This window comes from Mus caroli, chromosome 5, assembly GCF_900094665.2.
Source record: "Mus caroli chromosome 5, CAROLI_EIJ_v1.1, whole genome shotgun sequence".
NCBI lineage: Eukaryota > Metazoa > Chordata > Mammalia > Rodentia > Muridae > Mus > Mus caroli.
Window position 1 is genome coordinate 33,717,056 of NC_034574.1, and position 13,544 is coordinate 33,730,599.

The following is a 13,544-nucleotide window of genomic DNA, read 5'->3' on the forward strand; positions in this document are numbered from 1 at the left end:
AGGGTACGAATTTTATCCTTGCTTAATCTAACTTAGAGTCCTCTGTCCTGGGAAGGGAGGGTGTTTGCCTTATTCTAAAGCCTACATCTTCTGCAACAAAGCCAAAAGAAAACACACACACACACACATACACACACACTTTCCCCAGGGCTGAAGGAGTTCGCTTCTCCTTTGAATGGGCACCTTCTTCTGAGGCTGCTTTTCTAGCGGTTCCTCCAATGGAGGTTAAAAACACGGCGGCAGACTTTGTCTCTTGATTTTAGCAGCATAGGCTTAGGGGTGGAGGTGTCTAAGCTCCAGGAAGAATAGACTGAAAAGCCTTAATCTTACATTATTTTCTGGGCAGACATTTGCAGTTCTTTCAGAGCAGAATGAAGGTGTCTTCAAAGCCGGGCTGAAGAAGCTGGCTTCCCTTTTGCCCATTTAATGGCATATGGAATGTTCAGGTTTTCATGTTAAAAAAAAAAACCCTCCTTTTTCTTTATCTGTGTGAAGCTCTTTCTAATGGTCACCACGACAGTGTGAACCAAGAGACACATGCTAAGACAGAGCTGCTCTGTTTAGTTTACCTGCTCAGTCTTCCGTTAGTCAAGGGCTCAGTGTTGAGATGGCTAGCTCCTGGGAAGGGGGTCCACGGTCGCATCCTGGAGCACTCTGTAAGACAGGGTTGACATGTTCTCTCCCCTCAGCAGAGTCCTTCAGCAGAGACTGCCTTGTATGTATCTGTTAGTTTTGGTTTTCCGAGAAACGCAGCCACAGACCTGGGCAGTTTGGCCTCGTAGCAGGCCAGACTTCCTCTTTATGAACTGTGGTACTAGCTTTGAAGGTGTGGAGGCTGTCAAAGCTGACCTGACGTCGTGTCATACAGATTCATGTGCAACCCTTCACAAGAGTCAGAACATGTGGCAGCAGACTGCTGAGCGACTCAGAGTGAGCTTTGCCTGGCAGACGTATGGACTGTCTTGGGACTGCAGGCCTCCCTTAGCTCCTCAGACACATGCATCCACTCAGGGATTATTCAGAAAGCACCCAGACTCAGAAGAGAAGTGGTTGGCTCCTATTCTTGCTCTGTTTGTTATTGAAAAATGGGATCATAGGTAATTCTCATATCCATGCGCAAAGTCATGTAACATATTTGGAGCACACATTACAGACTCAATATATGCCAATCTGTTTCTTCCTTAACCTTAATCCTTTTAAACTGTCCTCTGGAGTACCAACTGTAGTGGTCCTAGAAGATTTAATGTTATTTAAAGGGATTTTATTGATGTTGAAATTTATAACAAATTCCTACATTATTTAGGATAAATTCAAAAAAGTTTATTTCTTTTTTTGGGGGGGAGGGGAGATAGCTTTGGCTTTGACTTAATGAAGGAAACACTAAAATAAGCTCTTATGGGGTGTTAGTTATGAGCCAAGCCTTGCACTAAGCAGATTTAGGTATCAACCTATTTATTTTGCCAGTAACTATGTGAGAAGAATATTCTTTTTCATTTTGCAATTGTGAAGACTGATGCCCATTCATTCTCTTTATCAATGAGCCTTTACTGCATCTGGGACTTAACAAGATGGGTTTACTGCCTTGTGAGTCAGGTTAGTTAGTTGGTTGTTTTGGTCTAGACCTGTATAAGTTTGTTAGGCTTTGCACCCCAGTGTCCCACAGAAAGCAGTGGCCTAAAGAGTAGAATGTATTGCTGCTTCATGGGACTAATAGGCCAAAGAGGTATTAAATGAGAAATGCTAAATGTGGTAGATCTTTCGAGGTAGGATAAGAGAGGTTCTCACATGTGTATACCAGACTAGTTATCCCACACTCTGGATTCAGAAAATACTTCCTTTCAGGAGGTGATGTTGAAAGCCAAGGTCTCCATGATGGGTGAGGATTTTCTAGACCAAATGAAGAGAAGTAAGGGAAATGAAGGATGGAAAGAAATGAAGAGAAGGAGGGAAGGAGGAAGGGAGGCAGAGAGGGGAGAAGGAAGGAAGATAGGGACCTACAAAGCAACAAGTTACAGGAATGCAGAAGGGACAGGAAGATGCTAGCCTGGAAACAGCCAGAACAGGGCAATACTCACTCTGCTGAGGACCACAGCCCACATTTCCTCTTGGCTACTGTCACTCAGGCTGAACATCTTTTGATAGTCCACCTGCGTTCCTTCAATTTGTTGTCATCTATTTTATGCTAATTGCTGCAAGAGTTCTTGCCTCTTGACCTCCATCCTCCCTCCCCACCTGCATGGTCAATTAGGTCCCCGAGCCTTGAGTCACCAGAGGGTAGTTCAGGAAAATTCACTAGAGCCTGGGTTTGAACACTCAGGTTCTGAGTATCCAGCTGTATTACTGAGGGGATGCCTGGTTTTGAAAGGAGCAGAATCCTTTTGTTTTCCACAGGAAGCCTGGGAATGAGGACATGCAGTTGGAGGCATGGCTGTGGTGGCTGAGGAGGTGGCTTTGAGGATTCCAGGCTCTGTTACACTGAACATCTGGTCCTGTCCTTCTCCCTGGGGCTTTTGAAGTCATGAGAAGATTCCGACTACCAATCATCTCACCGATGGACAAATAATAGGCTACACATGTGGAGAGGAGATTCGTGGTACAGCAGAGCTCTGCATGGTACAGTAGAGCTACCTGTGAGATGGGAGAGGATGGCTCTGTGCTGTTGCATGATGGAGGGAGTTAGACTCGTGTGTCAACTACCTAGAGCCCAGTCAAAGAGGGCAACTTTCCACCCACTCCAACTTTTATTATGAGTTCAGTGTCCATTAAAATTTACATCTTAATGTATACTTAAAATTATTTTTAACCTTTAAAATTTTTATAGACCTCCAAGAAGAAGGACCAAGTCTAGAGCTGTGATGTAGCATGTCTTCTTGACCCCTGCATTTTTAGAAATGGATTTCCAGTGAGTAAGTACTCTGGGCAGATGCAAACTTGGTTCTACTTTCAACTTTTGCAGTTTCCTTTTCTGCTTCTTCTTCATCTTCGTCTTTATCCTCATCTTCTTCTTTTGGGAATAAGAAGAAGTTTAAGTGTTAAAAGAAACGGGGAGTAAACACTCTGACACCTCTTGGTATTCAGTTTCCTGCTTGCAGCTGGTGCTGCCTGCCAAGTCCTGGCTCCCGTCAGACAGCTGGTCTTGGGCTGCTGTCAAGGGCTGCACATGCACCGTGAAGCTTACATGCACTCATACCCCGCAAACTCGAGTCAATTTTCTACATCGTCGGGGAAGAGGTGTGGTGTTTATTGGAAGAGCTTGTCTTTTTCTAAGGACTGTCTCCTCAGTGGGTCAAAATCACACTTAAAAAAATTGCAAGAGAAATCCTGCGTAGAACCTGGGTTAATTAGCACTAGCTTTCCTGATTTATTACAGTTTAGCATCTGCTCATTACTGGTGCCTCAGGCAGCTGGACACTGGGCACAAGTCAGAGAGGGACTCAGCTTTCCCTAATTGTGTTCTCCTGTTATCTCCTATCCTGTGGTCCCAGGATGCACATTGTGAACCCTCAGCCCACCGCAATTAACTGTGCTCTCTTTCACATCACAGTCCTGTCTTCCAAATGGAGCATTTGTGTTTGAATTTAAGCTTAAGTGTCCTCCTCTGCTGGATTTCAGACATGCTCAACTTGAGCTGGTTCTGAGACACCACTGGATACTTTTTTACAAAGGTTAAGTAGTTACCAGGAGAAAAGCTCAAATTTGAATGAGCCTGATCTCCTGGAGAACACTGTGTATCTTAAGAATCTTAAGGTGTTTCCAGTTGTTGGCTCAGCTGCCCTGGCTAGCCATCCCACAGAAAAGAAGAAATGGTACATGGATATGAGTACTCCTCGCAGAAGCTTACAGTCCCTGCGAGGGGCAGTTCAGAGCACAACACAATTTCTGACATGTATTTTCTAGAATGGCTGTATTACACCCATGTTTAAGTCCTTTGCAGCTGCCAGGGGAAGAGGTGATAAGTAAGGGCAGACAGAGAATGTCCCTAAAATCTTTGCCTCACACCATCTTCACAAGTCCACTATTGAAGTTATAGCAAGCTTCTCCAGAAAGGTCTCATGGGTTAAGTGTCAACACTTCAGTTGAGTCAATAATTGCTCTTGGCACTTCACATAGGTTCATGCTATAATAAAACAGTAAGTCTAGCTGGGCAGTGGTGGCGCATGCCTTTAATCCTAGCACTTGGGAGTCAGAGGCAGGCGGATTTCTGAGTTTGAGGCCAGCCTGGTCTTCAGAGTGAGTTCCAGGACAGCCAGGGCTATATAGAGAAACCCTGTCTCAAAAAACCAAAACAACAACAACAAAAACCAAAAAACAGAAACAACCCCCCAAAAAACAAAAAACAAAAACCAGTATGTCTACATGGACACCACTGTTATTTCTGCTACACATTTGAAGAAGCAGATTCAAATGTTGCAAGTTCTCCTAAGATGAGTGAGTGATTCATTTACCTCCAAGGCCCCCATTGTGAGGACTGGAGGCTAAAGGCACTTCTGTCCGCTATGCGGCATGGGAAAGACATGTGGCTTGACCTTGGTAAATGCCAGTGGCACACAAACACAAAATAGACACAGCACAGTGCCATGGCAGAGTGAAAGAGGTTAAAATGAGAGGTTGGTCAGGACATGGGCACTGGCAGATTTACCCAAGATAACTTAAGCTTGAATCTATGCAGAGGGAGCATGTGAACTGAGTGAGATCTGGGTGCAGAAAAGGAGCCAACCGGAGATTACTCCAGATGGAAGAGATTGCTAAGCAGAGGGAACACCAGGAGAGGTCCCCAATTTTTGAGTTTAAGCATGACTGATTACAAAATCCTGGCTAGTGGCTGTCTTACTTACCACCCCAGATGCTATTACAGTAAACCACTCAGCAGTTGCTGAACTGAACTGATTATAGTTTAAACTTGTTTTGTTTTTCATTCATGAGACTACAGAGCTCTGTCGAGATAAATGACCTCACAGTGCCCTTGAGAAAGCTAAGGCAGAGGTCAGACCCAAGCATTTTAACCCAAACCTCCTCTTGGCATGCCTCTTAATGCTACATGGTAACGACACCCAGAGCTAGCCATTTTTTCTTGAGCAGAGCCTTGTTTAGACAAATCTGGCTAGGGATGTGACATCATCCACAAGAAAAAGAAAATCTGCTATGGGTTGTTTGCCAAACATTTTTCCCTGAGGTTAAAAACACTGTAGTATTTTTAAACTATGCAAGCAAAAATCACTCCCCTGCCCCCTCCCTGCACACAAGGACCCAGTTCTTGCCAAGATTACTAAATTGGCAGGGCAAAGGGCCCCACACCATCTGTCCTCACATTGGCTGAATTCAGGTCTTGAAGGAAGAGTTGGATTAAGAAAAAGAAAAATAGCACGGAATATGGCTGAGGAATCCCATGATAGACTCTCAGGGTGAGCACTCATGGTGAACAGGCTGCAGGTAGCCTGGAGACAGACTCAGAATAGAGAAGGAGAGGAAGGAGGCTGAGGTGAATACCTATGGTGGACCTGGCTCTATGGTGTTATGGAGAGACAGGACTGCCCACCTCTCTCCTTCATTCTGTCTGTCTCTCTCTTCATTCATATTCTGTATAAAGGAGAAGGAAATCTCGGGTACTTCCCTGTTTTTAAGGAAGTTAGGAACATTATAGCTGGTATGAATAGCACAGTAACATTTTCAAAGCTCTTGCCTGCACCATGCATTGCTTCATTTGCATTTGAGGCTACAGCACATCTCCACCCTCAGTATAACATGGCTCAGTGGTTAAGAGCACTGACTGCTCTTCCAAAGGTCCTGAGTTCAATTCCCGGCAACCACATGGTGGCTCACAACCATCTGTAATGGAATCTGATGCCCTCTTCTGTTGTGTCTGACGACAGCTACAGGGTACTTATAAATAAAATCAGTAAGTCTTTAGAAAATAAAAAGACATTTGAGATTTAAAGACACTCATTAAAGAATCTCATTGGAACCCTGGAGCTGGTGGAACACTGAGCAAGGATGGGCTCTCATATCCAATCTTCAGAACACTTGTCCCAGACCTGGCTTTTTTTGGTCTTTGAACAGAAGAAAGAAAGCACTGTGCAGTGAAGCATCAGCACTGAATTCTAGTCAGCAGACGGGCTGACACCTGATCCCAAGTCTCCAGGTTTTATATGGATCCTAGTAAGGTAAACACTCTCTAATTCTAGGGTCTCTTAGTGAGCAGTAGGAGCATGGCTCCTTAGCTAATGATCTTCTGTACATGCCAGTGCAGCCATTGTAAAATTAGTGTGGACATTAAAACTAAAAAGCCAAGTGGCTGGGGCTGAAGAGCTGGCTCAGCAGGGAAAAATACCTGCTGCCTTTTTGCAGAGGATGTGGGTTCAGTTCCTAGCACCCACATATTGCTTTACAACTGTCTGTAAGTTCAGGTTCACAGGATCTAATGCTTTTGGCCTCTGTGGACACCCGGACTAGCGTGGTTCTCATGCATATGTGCAGGCACTAACAATGAAATGAAAACATCTTAAGAAAGGCCCAGTGCTGGGTGTGGGAAGCACTTTCAGAGTTGGCGTTGGTCAGTAAGGTCCCATAACACCCCTCCCCCCATGCACTATTGCTCTTGCTCTTGGTTACCTTCTTGGACTTGAGGGTAGGTCCCTATTGCTAAGGACCACATACACGCATGAGTTAGAACATGGAGAAATGTATAAGCTTCATCCCTATAGGTTAGCTTTCAGAATGCTGAAAAGTTCTAATCATACTACTGGGGAAAAAGGTTCTCTATGGTCTTTGTATCAGCTCCGGCCTCCAGCCCTGCTTGAATTCCTGTTCTGATTTCTTCCAGTGATGGATTGTAATCTCAAAGTGTGAACCCAATAGATCCTTTTTCCCTCAACTTGATTTTTGGTCATGATACTTTGTCACAGCAATAAAACCTAACTAAGATAAAGTGGTATCAGATTTGGGCATTGCTATGATATATATGCATGACTGTGTTTTTGTTTGGAGGAATGTTGATTTTGGAGTTTTGAATTAGGAAAGCAATGGAATGATTTAAGCATAGCAAGAACATGGAATTACAGTTTTGTGAAGATTATTTGAACTGCTGGGGGCTTGGCTCAAAGGTTTCAGAGAAGAATTTTAGTATGTTGCCTAGAGATCATTCTTGTGATATTTTGGTGAAGAATGTGACTGCTTTATGCCTTTGTCTGAAGAGTCTGGTCGAGGCTCTAAAGTGAAGAGTTTTAGATTAATTATATTGACAAAGGAAATCTCAAACAAAGCCTAGCATAGACTGTACTGTGGTTTAGTCTTATGAAGAGCATTTTGATCAAGCCTAGCAAGCTTAGAAAGGAAAAATACAAAATGTATTCTTCAAGGATTGAAGGGGCACCAGGAAGTGGAATGGATTAAATAATCTCATTAAGGATATTAAATAGGATTAAGGGGGTGGTGGCCTTGGGGCAAGATGCTACCCAGCTAAGCTTATTGTTTATGCAGTGACAGTTGTAAGAAGTTATACCATGTTAGGTATTATTACGACCTGGTTAATGTTTTCATTTGGACATAAGGAGATATGATTGTGTGTCAAATTGACAAGGGATGATTTTTGACGATTATTCACAGTCATCAACTTGACTATATCTGGAGTGAGCTGCAATGTAGAACTGATAAAGATCTTGTGAAAAGGAATTAAGGAAAAGCTTAGGTCCAGGCATTGTGGTATGTCTTTAATCCCAGCACTCAGGCATGCAGATCTCTGAGTTCAAGGTCAGTCTACAGACCAAGTTCCAGGACAGCCAAGCTTAGGCAGTAAAGGAAATCACTGGAAACAGAAAGTTGGTGAAGATATTCTAGAACAAAAGGTCCATGTTCCAGGTACAGCAAATAGCAGAACTCAGCAGCTTTGGTCTTGTGGGTCTGGCTTTAGAGTCAAGAATAGAAGGGGTTACTATGGCAATCATTGCTAGTTAGCTGGAGCTAAGAAATTAATGGTGTAGCCGGGCGTGGTAGCACACGCCTTTAATCCCAGCACTCGGGAGGCAGAGGCAGGCGGATTTCTGAGTTCGAGGCCAGCCTGGTCTACAGAGTGAGTTCCAGGACAGCCAAGGAAACAGAGAAACCCTGCCTCGAAAAACCAAAAAAAAAAAAAAAAAAAGAAATTAATGGTGATTAAGATGAGGTCAGTATCATTGAGGCAAAATCTCCTGGGAAGTGTTTTCTGAGAGTACAAAGAAGCTGTGGTCCAGAGATAGACATCCTGCTGGCAGCCAGACTTGGTAATATGTAAGAATCATTCAGATAGTACTGGTTTTGAAGATGTGAAGGAGTCATGGAGAGTAGCTGAGGTTTGACATTGTGTGAGATCAGGAGAGGCCATTGGTGGTGTTGCAGCCCAGGACTGAAGGTGTCATGCAAAGAAGTTTAAGCTTGGCACCATGAACAGAGTCTATGAGAGGCTATTGGTGAAGCCTAGTTTCAGTAGAAGACATCAGCATATTTGAGACATGAGTATCATGCGATGATTATCAAGAACAGCAACAACATGGAGTGCAGTCAGCCAGAACCTAGAGTGCTACAGAGGGCAGAGCTGGAGAAGTGACTCAAGCACTTTGGAGGAGCCCAAAAGATAATATGTGGATCCCAGACATTAGAACAAGAAGCTATGAAGTTGAAGTTCCCTTGGAGCTGAAAGGAGTTGGACATTAGATGTGGAGATGCAGAGTTTTGAGTTTGTCCCGCTGGTTTTTGTTCTTGCGTTGGTTTGGTATTTCTTCCCTGTGACATTTTAGAGTGGTAATGTATATCTTGTGAAATTGGAAGTAGGTGACCTGTTTTTTATTTTTATTTTATAGGGGCTACAGTTAAGAGATTGCATGAATCTCAGAAGAGATTTTGAACGTTGGACTTTTAAACATAGTCAAGGCTGTCATAGACTGTGGGGGCTTTTGAAATTGGACTAAATGCATTTTGTATTATGTTATGGTTATAAGTTTGTGGAAGCCCAGGCATGGAATGTAGTGGTTCGAATAGGTTTAAAACCCATGTGTTTGAGTAGTGCCACAGGGAATGGCACTATTAGGATATGTGGCCTTTTTGGAGGAAGTGCATCACTGTGGGGGTGGATTTTGAGCTTTCCTATGCTCAAGCTCTGCCCAGTGTGGAATAGCCTCCTCCTGGATGCCCTGAGAACGAGATATAGAACTGTTGGCTCCTCTAGCATTATGTCTGTCTGCAGGCTGTCATGCTTCCTGCTATGCTGATAGTGGACTGAACCTCTGAAACTGTAAGCCAGCCTTAATTAAATGCTTGCCTTTATAAGAGCTGCCTTGGTCATGGTGTCTCTTTACAGTGATAAAATCCTAAAACAATGTCCATCAACAAATGAGTGAATGATGAAAATGTGATATGTATACACAATCTAATTTTATTCAGCTACAAAAAGAAATTAAATTCTAAAATTTGTAGCAGAATGGATGAATCTGCAAAGTGTTATATTAAGCAAGGCAATCCAACCCAGAAAGGCAAATATTCAATGTTTTCTTTCATATGTGTATTCCAGTTCGCCCCCTCTCTCTGTGTATGTATGTATGTATGCATGTATGTATGTTGTATACACAAGTATACAACATATATGTATGTGGAAGCCAGAGGTTAATGTTGGCTGTCTTTCCGGATTGTTCTTCACCTCACTTTTCGAGACAGTCTCTTAGTGTACCTGGAGCTTTTCTATTCTACCAGACTGCCTGAAATGATGTAATGAGTTCCAGGAAGCCATGCATCTCTCTCTCTCTCTCTCTCTCTCTCTCTCTCTCTCTCTCTCTCTCTCTCTCTCTCTCCTCCCCCAACCAATGTTTGGGTTACAAGATGCATATGGGCATGCAAGGATATCCTTAGGTTCTGAACTTAGGTCCTTATGATAGAGGTATTTTTATGACCAAGCTGTCTCCCCATCTCCCCAGCCCTAGGGGGGAAGTGTGTGTGTGTGTGTATGTGTGCGTTTGTGTTTGTGTGTTTTAGTGTGAATATAGGCCATGAACCTAGAAAGGGGCTCATGACAGGGGAATGTTTTTTTTTTTTTTCTTTTTGAGGATGCAGGAAGGGAAATTGAGCTCACGTTACATGAAGCTGGAAAGAAGCCTACTAGGGGTAGTAGAGTAAGAAGTGGAGGGGGATGGGGCAAAAACATGAGAGCAAGATGATTCATGATTCATAAAACAAAATGTTTAAAAATGAAACCCAATACTTAGAATGGTAGTTACAAAAATAAAAATTAATTAAAAATCCTACAAATAATTAATCAGAGAGTGTACAAAGGGTCCTGAAGGAAGGTTGGTTTGTTTGCTTGTTTGTTTATTGTAGTAAGAATTCTAGGTACTTTAAAGAGAGAATTGGAAATGTTCTTGAGTGAAATGCTCCACAAACACTAGGGTATTGTTTCTATACAAATATGCCCTGTAGATCATCCCTAGGCACATATCTTGTGCTCAGAGAAAAAAAAAATAATGCAGATTGACACAAGCTTGCCTAGGCTGGGGCTCTCTCTGTGCTGCTCACAATCTGTCCTGATCACTTTCCCAGCCAGCCATGTAAATTAGCAGATGGAAAGGAGAAAAAGAAAGAGTTAAATAGATTTTTCCAATTTATGCTAAACAGTTTGAATATTAAGCTATCATATGCTTGATGCTAGGTCTCAGATGAAGGCACCATTCTTGTCTTGAGAGATTGCTCAATAGGGATAGGATACTTCCTCTAATCATCATTGGGGGTTGGGACATATCCCATTACAGGACTATTGGAAATGGGTAACAGTTTCACCTGGGAAATTATCAGCAATTCTGGGGCATGGATTGCACAGGGGTAGGGGGAGGGAGGGAGCTATTGGACTTGCAAGACTGCTGTTTTATTTGGCTGTGCTTGAGTCTAGCACATTCTAACAATGGGAGCAAAAAGGATGAGAATGTGTAAAAACAGCTTGATAATGATTCTGATGGTGTTGATGAGAGAAAAGACAGAGCAACAAAAATTGCGTATAATTAAAGACTGGATTTGCCAGTGGCACTTTGGCTTTGGAGCCTATTATGCATTAAATTGTGTCTTCCAAAAAGATGTGCTGAAGTCCCAAGGCTGATAGTGTTAAATAGTGATCTTTCAAAACCAAGAGTCTTTGTTGATATCATAAAGAGAAGATGAGGCAATGAAATGGTTCTTGGACAATTTGACTTCTAAAATGAGGGGAAGCACAGAGCTATCCAAGTCGAATAAGGCTGTGAACATGGAGGCAGACTGGTATATGGGACAAGTATCTCCTTATCTAATGAATGATGGATGAGACCAGGGAATATCTCCTCCTGGATAGTTTGGGAATTCTGTAACCTTGACAACACTTTCATTTTAGACTCCTGCCTCTGGAATGTATTTCTTTTGGTGAAAGCCACCTGGTCTATTGTACCTGTCACAGAAGGCGTAACAAATGAGCCCAGACTGATTTGCTACTCTGAAACACCATTTGGAAATTAGATCCTTCCTTCCTTCCTTCCTTCCTTCCTTCCTTCCTTCCTTCCTTCCTTCCTTCCTTCCTTCCTTCCTTCCTTCCTTCCTTCCTTCCTTCCTTCCTTCCTTCCTCCCTTCCTTCCCTTCCATCTGTCTTTCTGTCTTTATCTCTCTTTCTTTATCTTTCTTTTTATATTTCTTTTTTTTGTTGGTACACAAATGACGTTTATTATGAGGCTCTTACATACAAAACAAAAATAACAACAACAAATCCCAATAACACCCTTAAAGAACTCAGATATAGATGCATTCTGCAAAGGGTCTTCAGCATCTAGGGTATATGCCTCCTTTTTCCCTCTGACTATCGCAATCACCCTTAGCCTCGAAGAGCTAGATACTGCATTTTCTTGGTAGATATATCTGTTCTGTTCTGTTTATTTGTTTTTGTTTTCTTTTTTGATTTTTGTTTTTGTTTTTAAGAGCTTAGATATACAGGTCCTTGAATCATAAACTCAGATAGGACCTGGGGTGCTCTTGAACTCAGTCCTAACTGAGCCAGACCCTCATCTACTCTACATAAGTTTCCATGCTAAACTCAGTGGCCTCCCTATGCCTGTTTCTCTAGAAGCCAGTCTTAGCTTCAAAGGGTCTTTGGGTCTTCTCGTGACTAAAGAAAGAATTGAGAGGCAGGATAAAGCCTTCTCTTCTTCACCACGTCCTCAGGAGTTTCTTTCACCTAAGCCTAGTCAGCTCAGCTTTCCAGTCATGGAATTCTCCAGTCCCTTTTGTGTAAATAAGTCAAGTTGGTAGACGAGTTGTTTCTCTTGACAATGTGGCCAAATACCCAGTAAGAAGCAATGTAAGGAACAGATGATTTATCTTGGCTCTCAGTTGAGGGGATACAGTCCATCACAGAGGGCACAGGATGAAGGCATGAGATAATTGAAGCTGTGGCAGTGGGAAATTGTTTACATTTGGGTAGACCAGGAAGCAGAAAGTAGAGGATGCCAGCGTTCAGCAGACTTTCTCGTTTTTATTTAACCTCCTTCTCCAGTGTATGGGATGCTGCTGCCCACATTCAGGGTAGGTGTTATTTCCTTAGTTAAACATCTTCATAGACAGTTCTGTAGACATTCCAGAGAACTGTGTGTCATCCTACATGATTCTAAATTCAGTCAAGTTTACAATGAAGATCAACCATCACAGGTCAGAAAGGTAAAAGAAGACAGTGGATGGAATAAGAGAGTCTGCATTATTTAGGATACACAAACCCTTTTTCTTTGCATTGCTTGGGCCTTGGTCTCCTGTATAGACAGGCATAGTTCTGACTACAGTCAATATCTACCTGGGCTTTGTGCTGCACCCATTTCACTCCTACTTCATAGTATAATGTCTACAGCTGGACCATTGAGCAACAACCACAGACTGGCAAGCTAGTACTGTGGCAAGACACAGAGCAGGACCCACAGCCCATGTATAAGCAAAATGAAAGTTAATTTGGGGAGCATTGAATTCTATAATTTTGGCATTGAGAGATTTGAGCTGTCATCCTTTCATTCTCTAGGAGGACTCTTTAGGACATAGTGTCTTATCAAGACCTAGGAAGATGACACCACAAGATTGTGAAGTGGAACAATTACTCAGGTAAGATACAAAACAGACAGCTTAGTGTCATCTTTTTATAGTGACCCATTTCCCTCCCTCAGTCTAGCCTTCCTAGGACCTTGTAAATCAAGTATCCAGCCATAGTGTTTTAGACTCTATTTTCTGGTAAATTCAGGTTTGACTAGTCTCCCTGTAAGTTGTATTGTTATTCAGACTAACTAGGTCACTTGTTAAAAATACACATTGCAGCACACCCCAGAACAGTGATGAGAATCAACATTTCAACTTTAGAGTCCTTGTATATAAGATAAATCCTTCTAGTGATTCATATGTACTTTATAATCTAAGAACAAATGCCCCAGTGTAGGGTAGACTGAGGAAGAAGGGCAGGGTTTGTGAACAATACCCGACATTTTATTTGCTGCTAACAATAGCAAAATCTCTAGTTTGGGATAGGAAACTTACTTTCC

General features: G+C 42.6%; 1 protein-coding gene and 1 long non-coding RNA gene across 2 annotated transcripts in view; one reads left to right on the top strand and one right to left on the bottom strand.

Moving 5' to 3' along the window:
- The window catches only part of Clnk (cytokine dependent hematopoietic cell linker), a 167,866-nt gene extending 167,086 nt beyond the window's left edge, over positions 1–780 (bottom strand). Inside the window, exon 1 of the mRNA XM_021163546.1 lies at positions 570–780. The gene's annotated coding sequence lies outside the window, so the exon portion shown is untranslated. The remainder of the gene's footprint in view (positions 1–569) is intronic.
- A 1,665-nt stretch (positions 781–2,445) lies between these two features.
- LOC110293849 lies at positions 2,446–13,107 on the top strand. The gene is made up of 3 exons (XR_002377871.1): positions 2,446–2,613; positions 2,822–2,906; positions 13,034–13,107. It is a non-coding gene; the product is annotated as an uncharacterized LOC110293849 (long non-coding RNA).
- Positions 13,108–13,544: the final 437 nt, after the last annotated feature.